Genomic DNA, 8,480 nt, shown 5'->3' with positions numbered 1-8,480 from the left:
CTTCCTTGCCAATCTAAATATGTCTAGGTCTTGGCTCTCAGCTATCCTTTCCCTGATATACTCAAATCTAGCCCACAGCAGGCACACCCGGTAGACACATCGGGCCAACTTGTAGTCCTCTGTCTGCTCCACCTTGTGTTTGGAGTATCAACATAGCCGGGCCACATCCACCCTCATCCTCTCCAACTCCGGTATCCACCACTTGCACTGACCTCTGCCAACGGAGGCTCATGGGACTGCATCTACCACTCATCTCACCCCTTCCCACACCTTTCCATCTTCCACCTCTTGTAGGACATCCAACTGTTTCCCAACCTTCTCCCATACTACCTTCTTCCAGGCTGGCCTCCGACACATGATGTTATCAGGAAGGTTGACTGTCAACTTAAGGGCTTGAGCACTGTACTCACAGCCAGCGGCGTCTAGGTATAGATGCCTGACGTATGGTGCCCGGTATAGGCAAATATCGATTCTAGAAACATCCCAAAAGGTTGACACTGTTGGGGGAACTATATTCATGTCGTGAGTTGGGGCCAAAAACCACTGTTTCAGCCATCATCCACCCGTATTGTTGTGGTCCGCATTGGGGTTCCAATCTTAGTTTCTGGCATTGAAGTCACCAAACGCAATGTCTGGTTCCACGAGTTCATCCAGCCAGCCTACAAATTAGTTCTTAGTGTAGCCCAGTCGGAAGTAAACCCCAGCGAGTACCCTCTTCACCCTTTTTTCCCTATAGCCAATACTGGCACTACTCTCTCCATACTTCACCATCTCAAACATCCCACAAATGTGGGATCGAACAAACACCTCCACACCTGACTTTTTAACAAAAGAAAACAAATACTACCCGTCAATATCTATAGGTACATGTAGCCCCTCCGCATCAATCAATGGTTCAATAATAAAAAACAAATCAACAAAAAAAAACAAATCAAATGCCAGCGCCTGATTCCAACTACTCCTCCCCACATTTAATACCATTATCGTAATAAGCATTAAAAGGGGGCCTCAACTGATCCACTCGGGCCGCAAGGGCCAGAGGCCTAGGGGACACCACTATCCTGGTCCTGAGCAGTCCAATAGGTATCTTCCCAGTGGGGCTTGGTAGTGGCTGTGGTTTTTAGAATCCCACACGCCGAGGAGAGGGAAGGGGAGGGATGTTCCGGTTCCTTACCCTTGGCCTTGTCTGACTTCTGATGGGGGCCTTCATCTTCCTCGTCGCTACTGATCTCAACCAGTCATAGTGTTGGGGACCTTCCATGACTACAGTGTCGTCTCCGGGCCCTTTTCGTCTGACTTCCCTAGTGTTCTGGTTTCTTTACAAGCTCCGTCGGCGGTGCCGCCCCTTGTTTTAGATTCGAGGACGACAGAGCTGTGGGTGACGACCTGACTCCTGGGCACTGTTCGTATCCAGTGAAATGGTCCATCTGGTCACAGAGCCAACATTGTCTCCTAGTGTGTCTACAGGTCTGGCCTACCCCCCCTGGGCATCCAAGTTTGCTGCATATGTATTTCCAGGAGAAGTGTACTCCAAAACAAAAGTGACAGCATGGTGGGTGACTACATGTGGCCTCAAAGTGGCCAGTCTCTAGGCACTTACCACAAACCTTTAGGGGTCTATGTTCTTCAAATACCCAGATGTTGCAGGCCCCTCCTCTCAACCAGATTTTTCCCTCAGCCAGCCTTTCCCTGATGGCTTCATTTCTTTCAACCACAAAGCGGATACCACACATCGTGGCATTGGCCTGCCTCATTGCGTAAATAGATCCTATAATATCTGGTCGGGAAACAGTAACTACACCAGTGTTGTATTGCTCTAAATCCGTACATAAGCCATCAAATGCTGCGCTCCCAGTCCATCCTTCAATTTTCCAAACTGAACCTCTTCCTGTATTAGTAAGCAGGACGCCAGAAACGAAAATCTTCACCTTCTCCAAGTTTCTCTGAAACTCGAACTCCGGAAGTGACAGTTCTCTAAGTAGGTCAAGCCTGGCTTTGTCAAGCTGATTGCCTAGTTCAGTAACAGAATGTCCTGCCAGAGTCAGGAAGAGACAACCAATCTCAGGCTGGACATGTCCAGCATGGATGTATGGGGCATTGCCTCAGATCTTTCCTTGGTTTGAGAAGATCGTGTTGATCTGATTCCTAATAGCCTTGATGCCCACACCTTCAGGTAGGGCTACCTGCTTGCGGGTGGCAAATTGCATAGTAATATGCCTTCCACGGGCATCCAGGGTAGGTGACAATTGTGGTAGCGCCAGTACCAAGTTGAGTGAGTCAGGAGGTCCTTGTGGGACTCGTTAGTACTCTTGTCACATCGGAGTTGCAGTTACCTTGACGCTGGCCATGGCCGCAGGCCCTGATTGAATTGGCAAAGCAGTAGGCCCTGCTGCCGCCAGAGCCGGTTCCTGTCTATCAGCATTCTTCCCCTGAGTCTTGGCCAGGATCGCCGTCTCCTTCTCGCCACTAGATTCTCTGGCAGCCTTTCTTCTCCTTCTGGCAGCACCACTCAGGCACCTACTACGTCTCCTTTCCCTTCTCTTTTCTTCTTCCTCCCCATCCTCTTTTTCCCAGTGCACTGATTTGCCTTCTCCCCTACAAGCCACCTGCAGAGTTACCCCCCCTTCACTGCAGAAGCCCTCACTGCTAGACTGGTGGGAGGATGCTGCTGATGTGGGGCGGGTGGAGGATGCCTGTTCTTTCTGAGCGGTGGGAGGCTTGGGCACATATGCCATCCATTTTACTACCTCCGTGAAAGAGGCTTTAGTAGTAGGAGCCGCCGTAGCAGTCTCCTTTCCCTTAACCGGAGTAGGGGGTGGCATTGTTTCCAACAAACCAAACGGGGTATTGCCAGACCCTACTGAAGGGGATCGGCGATGGGGGGACAACTTACCTTGCACAATCTCTATCTCTTCTCCTTGCTTGCCAACAATATCAGTCAGCACCTTCACCGCCCATTCTAGCAGGTGTACTCGACTCCAGTAATTCACTCCACCCTCTAGTCCTTCATTACCAAATGTGGTACCATTGTTCATCCAAGCCTGGACATCATATACAGTGTGGTCCTCAATTGATTTGGATTTCGAGGAGAGGAGGAGTTGAGTGTTGCCAGAGCAGATGTCCTCCAACCCTTCCAATATGGATCCAATCATGCTACCCGAGCAGGGCCCAGGAGATGGAGTCCTACCTGCTTCCAGCATCTCGCATACCCCTGCCATAATGGAGTCCGCCTGAGCCAGAATGGCATTGGCTTCCTCAGGTTGGGTATCTGGAAGGTAAACCTCTAATGGTGTCTGGGCGTCGTGTGAAACCTCCCAGGAGCTTGATAGCTGTCCTTCCTGCAATGTCCATTCTCTATCAAAGGCCAGCAGTGAGGATGCCATTGCCAGAGAGGGGGCATAGATGCTGTCGCCCAGTCCAGTCACTTCAGAGTTATGTCCTTCTTCCAAATCCATGGGAGTGTCCTGTGCCAGCACTTCTGAGGTAGGCAGGACATCTTCAGTTACCAGCGGAGATGGGGAATATGTTGTAGCCTCAATGGTCAACAGGAGACTTACAAATGGGGGAATGGCTAAGTGCCCGTAATATACGTCAAGGGGCAGGCCGGGCAGGGCAGGAACGATCTGTTTTTTCCAGTCTTCATTAACATTAATGGCCCTCAAAAATTGCGTCCCCAGAACTGAAGCAGTGGATCATTTAGCGGGAGATGCCAACCACATACAGCGTCGCATTCCAGCGGTAGGGGGGTTGTAGTCCTCATCTTCTGAGTCATATAGTCTGAACTTTAGGGTCTTGTAAAGAGCTCTTTCTCCAGATGACATCCCGGCCAAAAAGGAAGGAGTTGGCAAGCCAGCCTTATGTACAGGGGTCAGGCGGAGGAAACTGTGCATCTTGCTTTGGACGGCCCTAGCGAGGAGAGGGGGAGTAGACCATGAACTTGCCTCCACTATAGTCGCACTCTTGGTTAGTAGTATAGAGGACTCAGGCACAACGGTTTGGGAGTCTTTTAAGGGGGCGGGTACCGGGGCTGGAGAGTATTCTGAGCCATGATCAGAATTGAACCGAACGAAGAGTCCTGTGGTAGTATCCTTATTCAAGCCACATGTGGCTGAACAGCCTCTCCCAATTAGGAAACCTCTCACCAAAACCTCCACTTCTTTCATCGTGGCAACAGTCACGTCAGTGACCGTTTGCTGAACCAAATCATCAAACTGTAGGTTCACCGCATTTTGACACCAGTGACAGTAGTGAAACTCTAGGAAACTAAAGTTCCCTTTGAGTGCGACATATGACCGTGTAGTTGTGAGGATGAGGCCACAGTCAGCCTCAGTAGCAGGGGCAAGAGACCAAGCTGCACAGGTTGTCTCAAGCGAGGAGGAGGAGTTGGAGTCGAATCGAACAGGAGACAACATCCTCGAAGGGGGGAGAGAATCCGTAGAGGAGAAGGCTGTTGAAGATGCCATCCTTGCCCAAACTATATTCAGTGATTATCGGGACCAGGCCACGGATGTCTCACACTGAAGTATCTTCTAAGTGAGAACAACTACATCTAACCGACTGCCCGAAACAAAAAATACAACCAAGTAACAGCAGATGAAGTATTTATCGCGAGCAAAATAAGGTAAAGTATTGGTTATACTCACTTCCAACACGGAGTGCAAGAAGTAGGAAAAGTACTTATAATAAAGCGTAAAGAACCTATCCTCCTTAGCCACATTGGCCTCCTTATATAGTGTTCTTCCCACCCATAGTCATGTGACCCAAAGTAGTCACATGTGCAAAACCAAATCATAACAAACTAGTCATGTGACCAAAGTGGTCACATGCTCAAAACCCATGACCTCATAGCGAGGTCATGTGCAAAAACTCATAAACCAATCATAACACAATAAACACATCATATGACTCGATTGAGTCATATGCGTGAAACCCATAACCTCATAATGAGGTCATGTGCGAAACATAAATCATATGTGCAAGGCATACCTACAAGGCACACCTGCAAGGCATATTCATCAGGCGCATGTCCTATAACTCATATTTGAGCCATGTGCGAAAGCATCACTAATCCTATACATAACAAATTATATGACTCAAATGAGTCATATGTGTGAAACAATAACATACTTGTAACTCATAACCACGTGTCACGTGAAAACCCTTTCCTTGCCAAGCCACATTCATGACATCTTTGCTCTTTGTGATATTGACTATACCTATAATTAACTCTTTGCTTTAAGAAGTCAGTCAGTAGTGGAACTAAAGGTATAGTTACTTTACTCTTTATTCTCAGGTTTATTATATTCAGATAACAGGATTAGTCTATGAACACTACTGTATTAGTCAAGTTGCCATAATTCCCCTTTGGGTAAATAAAAAATTGCAAAGGATTTACTACTCTCTTGCAGCTATTTCCAGCTGGGCACGAGAGTGGTATTTGTCGAGACTCAGATATACTTGAGTTATCGGGGTTGATATCTCTATATCCAAGGAGCAATATCACTACCAGAAGAACTAGGATAATTGGATCTCACGCTAAGATGTCTAGAATTTCCTTTATTCAATCAAGGCGGGAGAGGGTCTCTGGGCTAGACTCCAGCCAGCCAGACTTCAATAAGTGGTTGTTATGGATAGGTCTACAGAGCTCATTCAAGGACAGCTTCTTTGGGCAGTGTTCTGCGATCTGGTAGAAGCGCTGCTATGAGAAGAACGATATCGGAGACCTCAAAGCCCTCAAGTTGGCCAAGTTATACTCACTACTTGTCGACGCACTAAAGCAGGGTATGAGCCTCGGGCCTAAAATGAGGGATGACATCAGGAAAAAGTTTGGTAGGGTGCCAACTCCTGCTTACAAGGAAAATAGCACGGGAGTCCGTGCTGGGGGAAACCACGTAATAGACCAGTTGCTCAAAATCCAAAGAAAATAAATACAGTGAAGAAACTGTCTTTCAGCTCAACCAAGACAAATGAAAGCAAAAAATGACCAATCCTGTAAGGAAAGACAACTCCAATATATTAGTGTGAGGTTCATTTATTCCAGTTACTACAGTACTCAATTATGATCATCCCCGACCGCTCAGGATAGCAGTGTTTGGCTATACTCTGTATAATATGTTTCAGGGTTGACTTCTTCCCGCTATAACAATAGCCTCACTCCTGCCTTACTGGCATTCCAGGTCACCTATGCGAGCATTGTTCAGCCAGTTTTACTTGTACTATTAGGATTGACATTTTCCTGCCCTAACAGTAGTTTTACCACTCCTTTACGCCCATTATTAGCAGCTCACAAAAGCAGTATTTGGCCATACTCTGGATTCCAGAGACCTTGGTTAATATCTTTCCTAGTTAAAAGCTTTGCGGCATACAAACTACCCTCAGTTACAGTATTGGAAGAGTTCATAGACTAATCCTGAGAGCTAAGTACTGGGAGCTAGCAAGTAGTATTTAACTGCCAGCCCAGTAGTGGTAAAACCTCACTAGGACTTGCGGATCAGATAGAATGTAACTATTGAATACTTCTTGCCTGCTATAAGTATCTGTAATGATCCCTCCTTGGATAGTTAGTTCTTGGAAATGGGGAACGATACTTCTCTTCTTTCTCTGTTTCTTTCCTTAGTCTTACAATAGCACTAGGCCTCTGCCTACGTTACCGATAGTACAAGACCTTTGTCTTCTATCGGGAACACCTATTGTAAGCTTTCTCTAACTCTTCTTCGTGAAGGACTTTCCTTGGCATTACGATAATGTTGCAATAAAGATAAAGATTGTAAAGGTGTTTTATATTTGTTAAAGTAATAAGTAGGAAAAGTACTTAGAACAAAGTATGAAGAACCTATCCTCCTTGGCCACATCGACCTCCTTATATAGTGTTCTTCCCGCCCATAATCATGTGACCAAAAGTGGTCACATGCGTAAAACCAAATCATAACAAACCAATCATGTGACCAAAGTGGTCACATTCTCAAAACCCATGACCTCATAGCAAGATCATGTGCAAAAACTCATAAACCAATCATAACAAAATAAACAAATCATATGACTCGATTGAGTCATATGCGTGAGACTCATAACATCATAACAAGGTTATGTGCGAAACATAAATCATATGCGCAAGGCATACCTGCAAGGCATACTCGCAAGGCATACTCGTCAGGCCCACATCCCATGACTCATATTCAAGTTATGTGCAAAATATCACAAATTATAACATACTAAATCATATGACCCAAATCGGTCATATGCGTAAAACAATAACATACCTATGACTCATAATCATGAGTCATGTGAAAACCTTTTCCGTGCCAAGCCACATTCGTGACAGTATCACATTTATGAAACCAATTATTGTTAGCTCTACTAACAATATATAGCCAGAATATACTCAAAGTGATCTTAAAGTTACAGGATCTACTGTGTATAAACTAGTGCTCGTATTACCCTATAATTCAGACCTCCATTTCAATATTCACATGGATAACTATTTTCCATCAATTCTACTATTTGAAAAGCTTCACGATATTGGAATTGGGACATGTGGTACTGCAAGAGTTTGCAAAACAGCATTTCCTCCTAACCTTCATGATAATTAATTAAGTATTCCATAGAACGAGATTTCTGGAGTACCAGCTGGCACTGCTGGAAAGGTTTTGACTATCCAATGGCAAGATCAAAGCACAGTTTATTTCCTTTCAATAATATATAGATTGGAAGACCAAGTTACTCTACTACAAAAAGGCCTCAAGATACAAGCAGTAATGGGCCAGCAATTTGTTGCGTATTCAGATCAACAGAGCGTATGAACATCACAAAACAGGTAGTTACAAATGACTATAATCAATACAAAGTTGGGGTAGATGTTGTGGACCAATACAGAAGCTACTACTTTACTCAGCTAAAGTGTTTATGCAACTGGCTTCCAATCTTTTTTTGGCTTCTATATACGATAGTAATTAATGTATATCTACTCTTACAACGCATTTCTACTTCCTATAGACCTCCTACTGGATCTCAATTATTTCGCTTAAGACTTGCGCAATCGATCATTTCTACCTATGAGCCAAAGCAGCTAAAACCAAGAAAATCCCTCTACACCCGCACCTCCTCACATCTCCGATTCCCCAAGCAGCAGCAGAAAACAACACTTTCCCGCCCACTTAGTAGCATACAGGAACACAAATTTATTCATTTTGGAAAAAGACTAGAGTGTACTCAGTGTAGGTTTATATTAAGAAATATGAACACAAAAGGCCAGCATGCGCCAACTACTTGCTACGGCTGTCATGGTCCTGGTTGTGGGTTTTCTCTTTGCGAGAACTGCTACGATTCACGCCATAAGCACCTTTCTATCTCCTAGTAACTCTTTTTATTTTCTCTTCATTTATTTTCTCTTCATTTATTGTTTTGTATTTCGACAAATTTCACCTATTGTGTATTCTACTCGCTAACTATGTCGGGGTCTTTTTTGATATCGCCAACCCTCT

The sequence above is a fragment of the Tuber melanosporum genome (assembly GCF_000151645.1).
Source record: "Tuber melanosporum whole genome shotgun sequence assembly, scaffold_9, strain Mel28".
NCBI classification, from domain to species: Eukaryota; Fungi; Ascomycota; class Pezizomycetes; order Pezizales; family Tuberaceae; genus Tuber; species Tuber melanosporum.
The sequence above is the reverse complement of the archived record's forward strand: the minus strand, read 5'-3'. Positions refer to the sequence as shown.